The 13,199-nt window shown below is 39.5% G+C and overlaps 1 non-coding gene across 1 annotated transcript; it reads right to left on the reverse strand.

The window, feature by feature from the left end:
• Positions 1-12,364: 12,364 nt before the first annotated feature.
• LOC137203067 (small Cajal body-specific RNA 11) lies at positions 12,365-12,492 on the reverse strand. The gene has a single exon (XR_010932894.1). It is a non-coding gene; the product is annotated as a small Cajal body-specific RNA 11 (non-coding RNA).
• Between the last annotated feature and the right edge of the window lie 707 nt (positions 12,493-13,199).

Genomic DNA, 13,199 nt, shown 5'->3' on the forward strand with positions numbered 1-13,199 from the left:
TAGAAATAGTAGAAAAATCACTGCCAGAGGCTGAGAAAAATAGATACAGGAGAAAATAAAAAAAGAGAAAAGAAAAAGCTAAAACAAAGACTGTGAAAGAGCACCCAGTAAAGTAGGAGGAGAAGCAGGAGAATTTTCTATCTGAAAGCCAAGTGATAAAAGTGTTTAAAAAGATCGAGCAATGGTGCCAAATGTTTCTTCACAACCATGGAACAACTGATAACAAATGTCGCTTAACAATCATGGCAAGAGAACTGATTAAAAGCTTTAACAGTGGGAGACTATTCCTGACTTCAAAGAAAGCTGTTACAGTGGAGAGATGAGGCCAAAAAGCCTCATTGGTTTGAGTTAGAGACTAGAAAGAGAGGAATTGAAGGCAAAAATAAATATCCAGTGTTACATTTCAGAAAAGCAGAGAAATGGGGCAGTAACTGGAGAGGACTGAGGTGACTGGAATAAGGAGGGGGTTGGGTTGCATACGCGGATGGTGTGAAATTCTAATCTGGGTGGGTTTAAGGGAGACAGAGGGAGAAGAGACAGAAAGTGTCAGTGTGAGGAACACCCACCAGCCTCCACACCCTGGGGTAGTAGGACGGTGGGAGAGAAACTAGCCAGCGTGTCAGGGGTCTGAGTGGAAATGGGCCTTCTCGGTTGGAGTGAAAAAAGTGAAGGGAAACCTCACTGCCATATTTTTTAAATTAATTTTTAATGGAGTATAGTTGATTTGCAATGTCATGTTAGTTTTAGGTGTACAGCAAAGTGAGTCAGTTATACGTATATCCACTCTTTTTTAGATTCTTTTCCCATATAGGTCATTACAGAGTATTGAGTAGAGTTCCCTGTGCTCTACAGTACGTTCTTATTAGTTATCTATTTTATATATAGTAGTGTGTGTATGTCAGTCCCAATCTCCCAATTTATCCCTCCCCCATTTCCCCCTTGGTGACCATCAGTTTGTTTTCTACATCTGTGACTCTATTTCTGTTTTGTAAATAAGTTCATTTGTACCATTTTTTAAATTTCTCGCTGCCATATTTGAAGACGTAGAGTATTTTCCAGGTAACTGATGCTTTAGTCCAGAGGGTCTGGCGAAATGGTTCCAGGAACTGAAGAATGACAAGAGGTGAGGATAGGGTAGGAGATATACAGAGCCATGTAGGTTTGGGGTCCCAGAGATGGGTGATAACCTAGGAGTCAAGGGCTTCTTGTGACTGAGATGAAAAACAATAATACACCTAAAAGGATTAAACGTGATGGGCTTAAAGCAAATTCGAGGGACAAGGTTGTGAGTATTGGAGACGAGGGAGGAGGAGATGGCAGTATCGCTCAGAGTATGAAGAGCACGGGGACGGGGCGGGGGTGTTACATGACATCTGTGAATGCCAAATATCGATATTTCCTTTTTTTCTAGGTGGTAGACTTCTAGGCTTTTTTCCTGACTCTGATCTCATACTGTGCTATAATCGCTGTTAAGTAACTATTTGTCGACAAAAAGGAATTGAAGAATTACATTATTCCGGAAGATGCTAAAATGCTGAATGAGACTTCATCCTAAATGGGATGGAGTAACTTGTGAGTGGCCAGGACTCCTATTAAGAGCAACTAGAAAAGCCAGATAAAATGATAACCTGTTTGACAATGTCAGAGGATGCAGAAGAAATAAACCCTGGAAAGACTAACGTGGGAGACTTAGATTTGAAGTACCCATCATGCGATGGATATTCTCCCTAGGACAATGGCTGGATTCTGGGGATGTGTAGAGTTGAGACAGCAAACTAACTGGTGCTCAGTGTCTAATAGTTCTTGAAATGTCTGGTGATTACCCACCTTTTTGGGTATACAGTCACCAGAGTGAATAACCATAGGTCCCTTTAGGAGAGGTCTAAGGGAATTGCCACAGTATATACCTCCAGGGTATCACACAGTCCTTCCTCCTAGGGATTCCTAGGACCCAGTCAGTGGGCTCCAAATCTGAAAACGGTCTCAGATCTGACAACCAAGCAAGGAATTGTGATATTTTATTGGGGCAACTTCCCTCATCTCCCTACCTTTCCATTCTTGCTGTTGTGCTGTGGTGGTGGTTGATTTTGAGCAGAACTTCTGTGGCCTGCCTATTTCTCTTGTTCTCGAGGACAACATGCTCTAGTCCTCGTGTACACAGTTCCCTGTGGGTCAAGTCTCCTGGGCTCCTCCTTAGCTCATGCTCTGACCTTTCTGCTCTTTATGGTGATTACAGCCTCCTAGCTGATTGTAGCTAAGCCTCGTCACCTGGTCTTTATGCTTGCAGTGGTGGCCCAAACATTATCCTTATGGCTGTTCATGCACCCAGCTCTGGGACTGCCTCTCCTACTGTCATTCCTAACTTGCAGAGGAGACCCACCTCTGAACTTCATAGGATGATTGGGCCCCTCATGCCAGTGCATGGCTGATGGCCTTGGTGAACGTGTGATTCTCTGGGCCTTCTCATGGAATGCGATCATCTGATGGGTCTCTGGTCTTACCTACTATATCCATTCCAGCATGTCCATTTCTCTTAGCCTCTTTTTTCCTTACTATACCAAATGCAAGTGCAATTCAGGCATTTCTACTTTGTCGAGAGTTCGCCATCTTGTTTTTCTGACTTTTAAGAGCCCAGCAGTGAGTTTACCCCATCCTCGGGCATCCTAGCTCCTAACTAGGGCATTAAGTCACATGTCTCAAAAAAGTACACTTAAGTAAATCAGTCCTTGCTTACCTAGTCCTACATTGTCTCCCTTGATCAAGCACCATCAGAATCTAATCTCAGTAGTACTCACAGGGTTCACTGTTCCATTATGGCTAATTCTTGTCATCTTTTACATTTATAAAGTTTTCCTCCCTTTTGAGGCCTAGCATGTCCCCTGCCAGGTGATGCTGTGATTTAACTCTAGTTATCAGCCTAGCAGCCATGAGAGGAAGTGAGGGCAAATCCTGAGGGACACACCTGATAGTTCCCAGGAGCGAAACTTCAGCAGCATCTTCTCACATAGCAGAAGTGCTAGCTCTTGCAAAGGAAGGATGAGCTACTGCAAGCCCAAAGCGTTCAGGGGGAGCTGCAGAGTCCACGCCCTCAGGGGAAGGCATCCAGATGTTTCCATCTCATGTTTCAGGGTCTCAGGTTTTAGCTGCCAGGGCCATGACCTTCACATGACAGGTCTGCTTTGCCTGAGCTTTCCCATTTGTATGGAATGCTGCAGCTCCAACAGATAAGTCTTCAGCCTGTCACTCAACTGTGTGGTCCTCCCAACACAGGTGCTGGGGGCTCGGTGAAATCTACCCAGCCTGACGGAGGGCTTCTCTGGCTCTCATACTTAGCTACTAACTGCTTGTTAAGAGTCTTCAGTCTCTCTGCAGGGTGTCAATATAACTCAACAAAACCCAGCTGATTCTGCTGTGTTTTTCAGCATTTTCCTCCCTGCCCCTTCCATGTGTTTCAAATACCTGATTCATCACACCTGCTACAACATTCTTTTCCACCGGATCATTTTCCCAGGTCACCACCCGTGAAACCAGGCAACTGAGCTGCTATCTGTTGCCAGGAATTATTCAGGCTCACCGTCAGCCAGGATGGTGTCCTCTTTACCTGCTGGGTGTGTGTTCTTCACCTCTCCATCTTGATGCCTGTTTTCTCAGGCTACTCCAGGTACCATTTGTGCTAGTCCAGACACTCCAAGCGGCAGACATCAAGGCAGGAATAAACGTGCAAGAATTTCATCGGGGGAATGCCTATGAGACAAAGGGCCTGGGAAGGCTAAGAGAGCCGGCAGACCACAATGCAAGTCAGAACCCAAGGAAAGAACAGAGGGAAGGAAGTTGGGGTAGAAGATCCTAGAGCATCCTGCAGTCTAAAGAAGGTTCAGCAAATCTATCGGTGAGTACAGTGGCCCCCCTTATCCATGAGGGGTGTGTTACAAGACCCCCAGTGAATACCTAAAACTGTGGATAGTATTGAGCCCTGCAAATACTGTTTTTTCCTGTACATACATACCTGTGATAAAGTTTAATTTATAAGTTAGGCACAGTAAGAGATTAACAACAATAATTAAAATAGAACGATGACAACATACTGTAATAAAAGTTATGTGAATGTGATCTCTCTCAAAATATTGTACTAATTTAATGCCTTTTCCATCTTAACACTAATCACACATTGTGGCCGTACTTTTTGCAGTTTGAGGTCGAACAGCAAAAAAGGAATTTCTTTTTCCTTCTTCACAGTTTTATGGATAGAAGATTTTCTTACCAGAGGTCTTAGCAACCACAGCTAGAATTTTTTTTTCTTTTCTTAACTCGGGAACTTTCACCTTTTTACTTAAAGGAAGTGCTTTACAGCTTCTCCTTGGCATCTCCAAATCACAAGCATCCCTACTTTTGCGTTTTGGGGCTATTATTAAGTAAAATAAGGGTTACTTGAGCACAAGCACTGCGATACTGCGACAATAACCCAATAACCAAGACAGCTAATAAGTGGCTAACAGGCAGGATACACTGAACAAAGTGATGATTCATATCCCAGGTGGGTCAGAGTGAGATTTCATCACGCTAACTCAAAAAGGTGTGCAATTTAGAACCTATGAATTATTTATTTCCGGAATTTTTCATGTAGTATTTTCACCACAGGTGAAAAGTGGAACTGCAGGTGAGGGGGGCTACTGTATTTGAGCCAAGGCCAGCTGTCTGAGGAGTTCCGTATCTACCAAAAATGAGCCTGCCTCAGAATCCCTGCAGTGCTAGGTCATCGGCTGGGATACATGTAGGAAGTGTGGCCATGGTGCTTTACAGCAGCTGGGCCCTCAGTCAATGAAACCCCCTTTAGATGGAGGTCTGTGAAACGCATTCTCATGGCCACAACACCTTGGTTTCAGTAGTTTTGACTATTGATTTATTTCTGGTTTACTCAACTCACAAGGCAGAATTTTCAGGAGTGTTAACAGAAACCTTAGTTTTAGTTGGGTTTTTGTTTTTGTTTTGGGTTTTTTTTAGTTTTTTTTTTTTTTTAACCATTCCCTTCCTCCTCAACAGTCCCTAAACTCTAAGGTTTGTCTCAGGGCTCTGAGACTTCTGATCTCTGCTTAATATTTTTGCCTTTTACCAGTTGCTTTTTTACTTGGTGTCTCGGCCTCTTGACTAAAGCATGGAGAGCTTAGAAATCAGTGAATACATTGAGGGAAAATTGCACTCAGAACATTGGGTTCACTTCTCTGTAATTCACTTTCCTTCAAGGTATTGGTTTCTCTGGTCCTAGCTGCTTTGGTAGCCCTAAGTACCAGCTTTTATCTCCTCAGGTCAGTGAGACTGTTGCCAGCTCCACAGCGCTTTCTGTTTGACCTCTCTTCCAATGTTAGTTTACCAGCAGATACCCTGATGGAAGAAGGTAGTAGTAAAAACAAACACATCTTAACGCCTTCCCAGTTACCGAGGAGCCAGGCCCTTTAAGTTTTGGCTACCTTGGTTGCTCTCTGATGCCACCATTTATTGTTTGTATTTTATCAAGCTTTTTGAGTTATTCTAGGTGGCAAATTTAGTCTGATACCAGCAATTCAGTCATGGAGGAGTCATAGAATATTTAGTTTAAAAACTATGAATTATTACCCTTGGAGACCCACTTCCCCCTTAGCTCTTAACATTCAAATCCATCCAGACCAAAGCAAATTAACATTTTCTTCCTGAAGAGAAAATACATTCTCTACAATATTTTTCTCACCGTGTCCCTGCTATACTGTGCTTCTTTTATCTTAAAATAAGATAGACTTTGGCAGTTTTTAAATATGGTTGTTCATATTTCTGTGTATGTTGCAAGGCATCCGGTGATATTTTAAACCATTAATAAGCTATATGTCTGTATGTTGGAAGGAGGCTGGGGGAAGGGCTGTGGAGGTGGATTGTTTCTTAACTACTGTCTTCCTGGGAAAACCTGTTGGTAAAAGAATATTTTCATTGAAACTGTGATTTCTATTACACTGAATCTACTGTTTCTCTGATTTCTTAAATGAAAAATGACATGTTTTGTGTTAGTAGCAAATACATTAAAAAAATGGAAGCATCAAAGAGATAGGGCATACTTGAAATCTTTCTGAATATAAAGGAAACTATTCTAAGTATACAGTTAACATGTTACACTTCTGAAAATCTGAGCTCTAGAGCAGTTTTCAGAGTTAAAATTTATTTGCTGTGAATCTGTGTTTCACGTACTTAATAATTGCTCAAGTTCTGTATTTTATAAATATGCTTTTTAAAGCTTTTCTTTTATGGAAATTATTGATTTTTACTTCTATGTACTCACTGATAGATTAATATTTTATTGCTGTGTAATTGCTATCTTTTCCTATCTTCAATAGGAAGGAGTATCTGTTAAACACTGTTTTTCAGTATAACAATGAGAATTAAATTATTTAATATATGTCAAAATTTCTTTTAAAACTGTGAATTAATAACAGTAATAATTATCATTTATAATAAGTTTTTAATCCTCACAGCAATTCTATAAAGTCAGAGTTTTAATAACCAGGTTAAGTTTACACGCATATAAATGGAAGCGTCAGGAGTCAAAGCCATGTTGGAACATACACACAGCTGCTCCCGGTTATTCAATCAAACAGTAAATCTAGGTTCTCTGTGAAGGCATTTTGCAGATGTGGTTAAAGGCATTGATCAGAGCGATCAGAGACATTAATTGAGAACAATCAACGTTATACCATGCGGGAGATGGCCGACATACTCAGAATATCCAGATCAAGTGCTGAAAGTCATTTGCACCCGCTTGGTTATGTGAATCGCTTTTATGTTTGGGTTCCACGTAGGTTAAGCAAAAAAAACCTTCTCGACCGTATTTCCGCACGTGATTCTCTACTGAAACGTAACAGCAACGTTCTGTTTTTAAAACAAATTGTGATGGGCGAAGAAAAGTAGATACTGTACCGTAATGTGGAATGGAAGAGATCGTGGGGCAAGCAAAATGAACCACCACCAACCCCACCAAAGGCCGATCTTCATGCAAAGAAGGTGATGTTGTGTATACTGTCAGATTGGAAGGGCGTCCTCTATTAAGAGCTCCTTCTGGAAAACCAAACGATTAATTCCAACAAGTACTGCTGCCAATTAGACCAACTGAAAGCGGCACTCGACGAAAAGAATCCAAAATGAGTCAACAGAAAACGCAAACTCTTCCATCTTCCTGCGGTATTCACCAGACATTGCACCTTCAGCTTTCCATTTATTTCGGTCTTCACAAAATTCTCTTAATGGAAAAAATTTCAGTTCCCTGGAAGTCTGTAAAAGGCACCTGGGACAGTTCTTTGCTCAGCAAGATAAAAAGTTTTGGGAAGATGGAATTATGAAGTTGCCTGGAAAATGGCAGAAGGTAGTGGAACAAAAGGGTGAATACATTGTTCAATAAATTCTTGGTGAAAAAAAAAAAAGATGCTAATCAGTTAATTGAACAAGAGATTATCCTGTGTGGGCCTGAATTGATTGGAAGATCTTTAAAATACGCTCAGGTCTTCTCTGAGTGGGACCTCCCACCTGTGCACAAGCTTGGGCTCCTTCCTCTGGATTCCAACTGGCTGCTGACCCTCCCTCTGCCTGCCCAACAGGCTTCCACAATTACATAAGCAAATAAACTTATATTTGCTTCTACATATAATCTCCTACTACTTCTGGTTCTGCTTCTCTGGTTGAACCTTGATTAATAATCTTTCCTTCACTGCAAATCTGTTACTTGAGTCTAAATGGTGGTCAAATTCAGAATGAAAATATGGGGAGGGGAACAGGGAGTTTAAAAATAAGGTAGAGGGAGAGGAGAGCCAAGGGGAGAGTCTTTTTTCTTGTATATTTATGCCTAGATAGTGAACACATTTTTTAAAAGCATGATTTTCCTGTCATTCGAATAACTCATGTTCAACAACTTTTGCCATGTTTTCTAAAATTATATGATACTAAATAAATATAACTAGTAGATATCAGTATTTATATGGTTAGGCTGTCCTCTTGCTCTCTGTTCATCCCCTGATCGACCAGGCCCTGCTTCACACACGACTATCCAATCCTCTTAATTTAAGGCTTCATTAGCCCCTGGTAACTGATGAGCTCACCTGACATCAATTCTCCCTATAAATGGTATCCTCCTCCTCCCCTGAGCAACGAAGATGGCTGCTACATCCTGCCCACTGTCTGCTGGACACCTGGAGTGTCGCTCTAGGTCCCTTTGTGTAAGATTCCTCTGTACAGTAAACTGTTGATGTCTCTGTCACTGTCTCCAAGCTCTTCCTTTGGTCTCCAGACTGGGCAACTACAAGACTTGCAGGCCTGCTGGGTGCAGCCCAACAGTATTGGATGAGTAACAGCAGGAGGTATGACATATCTACATTTTTCAGTGTAAACCCCTGGATTTGAATGCAGAAGTTCTGGAGCACAAGTTTTGTTGCTCTTAGAGTTGTACTAGAGAATTCTCCGCAGATTATTGTAAACGTACTTTTCTGCAGACCATTCTCTTATAACCAGCTCAATAGTATCCACGCGAAACAGAATGTCTCTTTTAATTAATGAATACTGACATACAAAATAGCTAATAAAAATACTTTTAGGGACTGAATGTTTGTGTCCACCCCAAATCCATATGTTGAAGCCTTACCCCCCTGTGTGGCTGCATTTTGAGATGGGTCCTTTAAGGAGGTAAGTAAGGTCCAAGAGTGGAGCCTTAATCTAATAGGACTGATTTTCTTATGAAAAGAGGAATAGAGGGCTTCCCTGGTGGGGCAATGGTTGAGAGTCCACCTGCCGATGCAGGGGACGCAGGTTTGTTCTCCGGTCCGGGAGGATCCCACATGCCGCGGAGCGGCTGGGCCCGTGAGCCATGGCCGCTGAGCCTGCGCGTCCGGAGCCTGTGCTCCGCAACGGGAGAGGCCGCAGCAGTGAGAGGCCCGCGTACCGCAAAAAAAAAAAAAAAAAGAGGAATAGAGACCAGAGTTCTCTCTCTCTCTCTCTCTCTCCCCTCTCCAGTGCACAAAGAAGAGGTCATGTGACACACACAGTGAGATGGTGGCTAGCTGCGGGCCAAGAGAGGAGGACTGAGAATAAAACCTACCTTGCTGTCACCTTGATCTTGGACTTTCCAGCCTCCAGAACGGTGAGTAATACATTTCTGTTGTTTATATCAGCCAGTCTGCGGTATTTTGTTATGGCAGTCTGAGCAGATTAAGAAAAATACTAGACTCATAAAATTCTGCTTATATGAGAAATCTAAAACAAAAAATGATACAGATGAACTTACCTACAAAACAGAAATAGACCCACAGACATAGAAAACAAACTTATGGTTACCAAAGGGGAAAGTGGGGGGATACATTAGGAGTTTGGGATTAACATGTACACACTAATATATATATATATAACAGATAACCAACAAGGAGTATAGCACAGGGACCTATACTCTATATTTTGTAATAACTTATATGGGAAAAGAATCTGAAAAAAATAGATATATATGTATGTATAACTGAATCACTTTGCTGTACACCTGAAACTAGCACAACATACTAAGTCAACTATACTTCAATTAAACACAGAAAAATAGGGGACTTCCCTGGTGGTGCAGTGGATAAGACTCCATGCTCCCAGTGCAGGGGTCCCGGGTTCAATCCCTGGTCAGGGAACTAAATCCCACATGCATGCCGCAACTAAGAGTTTGCATGCCACAACTAAGGAGCCTGTAAGCCACAACTAAGGAGCCTGCCTGCTGCAACTAAGACCCAGTGCAACCAAATAAATAAATAAAACTCACCTTTGAATTAAAAAAAAAAACAGAAAAATACTAGTCATAAAAGATAAGATTTTATTAAACATCATTTAAGTACATAAGATTTATTTATTATCTTAAAAACCATATACTACAAAAATTTTTCTTTCTGATTTTCCTAGGATCATAACTTTAAGCTGTATTAAATGCATGTAGAAAATGTAGTAAGCATAATAGATTTGGAAGAATAAACTAGTAGGTTTTGCAATCCACAGCAATCAATATAGGATCCATCTGTTTCTTTTGATCAGTAATCTGAGTAATGAGGAACACAGAAGACTTTTTTTGCATTTCTGAGGTTGTTAGCTTTATTTTTGCTGTTTTTTTTTTTTTTAAAGCAAGTATACATGATATGATCTGATCTTCTCACTAATAGAATGTGACAGTTGAAGAAAAAAGACCCACATCATCTCTTTATTTGTAGGGACCATGGAAAGTCTAATCAAATTCCTATAGGATGGAGAATCACAAAACTTTAACTCACTTTTTTATATTCAAAATGGAAAAAAAAGTGACTTCTAGGGCTACATAGCAAAATTCAAATCAAAATTAATTATAACTTTGCAAAATAGTCTTCCTACTCCAACTTTTATCCTTTTTTATTTGAAAAATATCTCTAACTTCCCAAAGTGGTTAGGACAGCTTTCATGTTACACAATTATTTAGAAATTGTTATTAAGGTTTCATGCATGAACATGTAAATTATGGAAAAGCATAGTTGATTAAACAGAATAAACCTATGAGAATGATTTAAAACTTTTGTTTCAAAACAGTTGCTTATGTTTTTAATTGATATATAGTTGATATATGATATTAGTGTCAGGTGTACAACATAGTGATTCAAATTTTTTATAGATTATATTCCATTTAAAGTTATTGTAAAATATTGGTTATATTCCCTGTGCTGTACAATATACCCTCATAGCTTACTTACTTTATACATCATAGTTTGTACCTCTTTATCCCCTACCTCTACCTTGCCCTTCTCTGCTTCCCTGTCCCCACTTGTAATGACTATTTTGTTCTCTGGATCTGTGAGTCTGTTTCTGCTTTGTTATATTCATTTGTTTTATTTTTTAGTTTCCATATATAAGCAATAATATACAGTATATGTCTTTCTCTGTCTGACTTATTTCACTAAACATAATACCCTCCAGGTCCATCCATGTTGTTGCAAATGGCAAAATTTCATTCTTTTTCACGGCTGAGTAGTAATCTTTTGTGTATGTATGTATGATGTATACCCCATCTTCTTTATCCATTTATCTGTTGATGGACCCCAGGTTGCTTCCACATCTTGGCTATTATAAATAATGCTGCTATGAACATTGGGGTGCATGTATCTTTTTGACTTAGTGTTTTTGTTTTCTTAGCATATATACTCAGCAGTAGAATTGCTGGATTATATGGTAGTTCTATTTTTAGTTTTTTGAGGAACCTTTATAGTGTTTTCCATAATGGTTGCACCAATTCATATTCCTGCCAACAGGGTACAAGTGTTCCCTTTTCTCCACATCCTAACCAACATTTGTTATTTGTGGTCTTTTTGGCGATAGATATTCTAACAGGTGTGAGTTGATAGCTCATTGTGGTTTTGATTAGCATTTCTCTGATTAGTGATGTTGAGCAGTTTTTCATGTGCCTGTTGGCCATCTGTATGTCTTCCTTGGAAGACTGTCTGTTCAGGTCTTCTGCCTATTTCTTATTTTTTTAATATTGAGTTGTATGAGCTGTTTATATATTTTAGATATTAAACCCTTATTGGTCATATAATTTACAAATATTTTCCCCATTCAGTTGGCTGTCTTTTCATTTTGTTGATGGTTTCCTTTGCTGTGTAAAAGCTTTTAAGTTGAATTAGGTCCCATTTGTTTATATTTGGTTTTGTTTTCTTTGCCTTAGGGGACAGATCAAAAAAATATTGCTATGATTTATGTCAGAGTGTCCTGCCTATGTTTTCTTCTAGGAGTTTTATGGTTCTGGTCTCATATTTAGGTCTTTAATCCGTGTTGAGTTTATTTTCATATATGTTGTGAGGAAATGTTCTAATTTTATTCTTTTGCCTGTAGCAGTCCCGTTTTCTCAGCACCACTTATTGAAGAGACTGTCTTTTCCTCATTGTATATTCTTGCCTCCTTTTGTCATAGATTAGTTGACCATAAGTGCATGAATTTATTTCTGGGCTGTCTATTCTGTTCCATTGATCTATGTGTCTGTTTTTGTGCCTGTACCATACTGTTTTGATTACTTTAGCTTTGTAGTATAGTCTGAATTCAGGGAGTGTGATACCTCCAGCTGTGTTCTTCTTTCTCAAGATTGCTTTGGTAAAGTCTTTTTAAATGCCATGAAAGACTCTATTTTAAAAGGTAGTTTCCATTTAAACAAAATCTGAGTTGGAAAAATTCATCAAAATATTTATGATAAATTCACTTTTTGGCTCATTAGCACTACTTTCAAAACATGTGCACACATACATTCAAGCTCTTTGACTTTTTTTTTCTTTTTTTAGAAATAAGATTTTGTCAAGAGCCAATGATTTATTTTTAATTCTAAATTGTCCTCTCTGAGAGCCAGCCCTATTCTTAGGACAGCCCTCATAAACTGAGAGGGAAGTTTCTGTGCATCTTGACAGACTTCCCTGAGCCAGTGAATTTTAATATCCAAACATTGGATTTAGATGTGAAATTTAAAGTTATTGAAATTTGAATTCCCTCTAAACTCCCATCCTCAGTTAAAATTATATAATGCTTTGTTCTTTAAGAGGACTTGCTACCTTTATTGGTGCATATTTTTTAGATTATATAAACTCAAAATGCAATTTTAAAATAGTTAAAAATTCTTCTAAGTGATTAATCACCATAGCTATCAAGTTACAAAAGTAAAATTCTTACTAAATTTAAGAGTATAAACTTAGAGTGTAATCAAATAACAGACCAACTTAAAAATTTTCAATTAAAAGTTAAAAAATAAGTATCCTAAGTGATCTTGATAAATTATACTTTAAAGAAAATGACTATTTATAACAGGGATTATAACGGTAATGTCTAGGTCATATATGCAATTAATTGCATAAGACAGATAACTACTAGTTATTTCACTGTTCTTTAGTGCACCAAAAATACAGCAATCTTTTAAAGAGCTTCAGGGGGGAAATTTCATTTTTTAGTGGACTGCATAAATTGAGGGAATTATATATCTAGGGAATCTTTGAGTCCCAACAGTGTAATATATATCATTTTTATAGCCATAAAGTGTAAAGCCAGGGCTTCCCTGGTGACGCAGTGGTTGAGAGTCCGCCTGCCGATGCAGGGGACACGGGTTCGTGCCCCGGTCTGGGAAGATCCCACATGCCGCGGAGCGCCTGGGCCCGTGAACCATGGCCGCTGAG

The sequence above is a fragment of the Pseudorca crassidens genome, chromosome 11 (genome assembly GCF_039906515.1).
Source record: "Pseudorca crassidens isolate mPseCra1 chromosome 11, mPseCra1.hap1, whole genome shotgun sequence".
NCBI lineage: Eukaryota > Metazoa > Chordata > Mammalia > Artiodactyla > Delphinidae > Pseudorca > Pseudorca crassidens.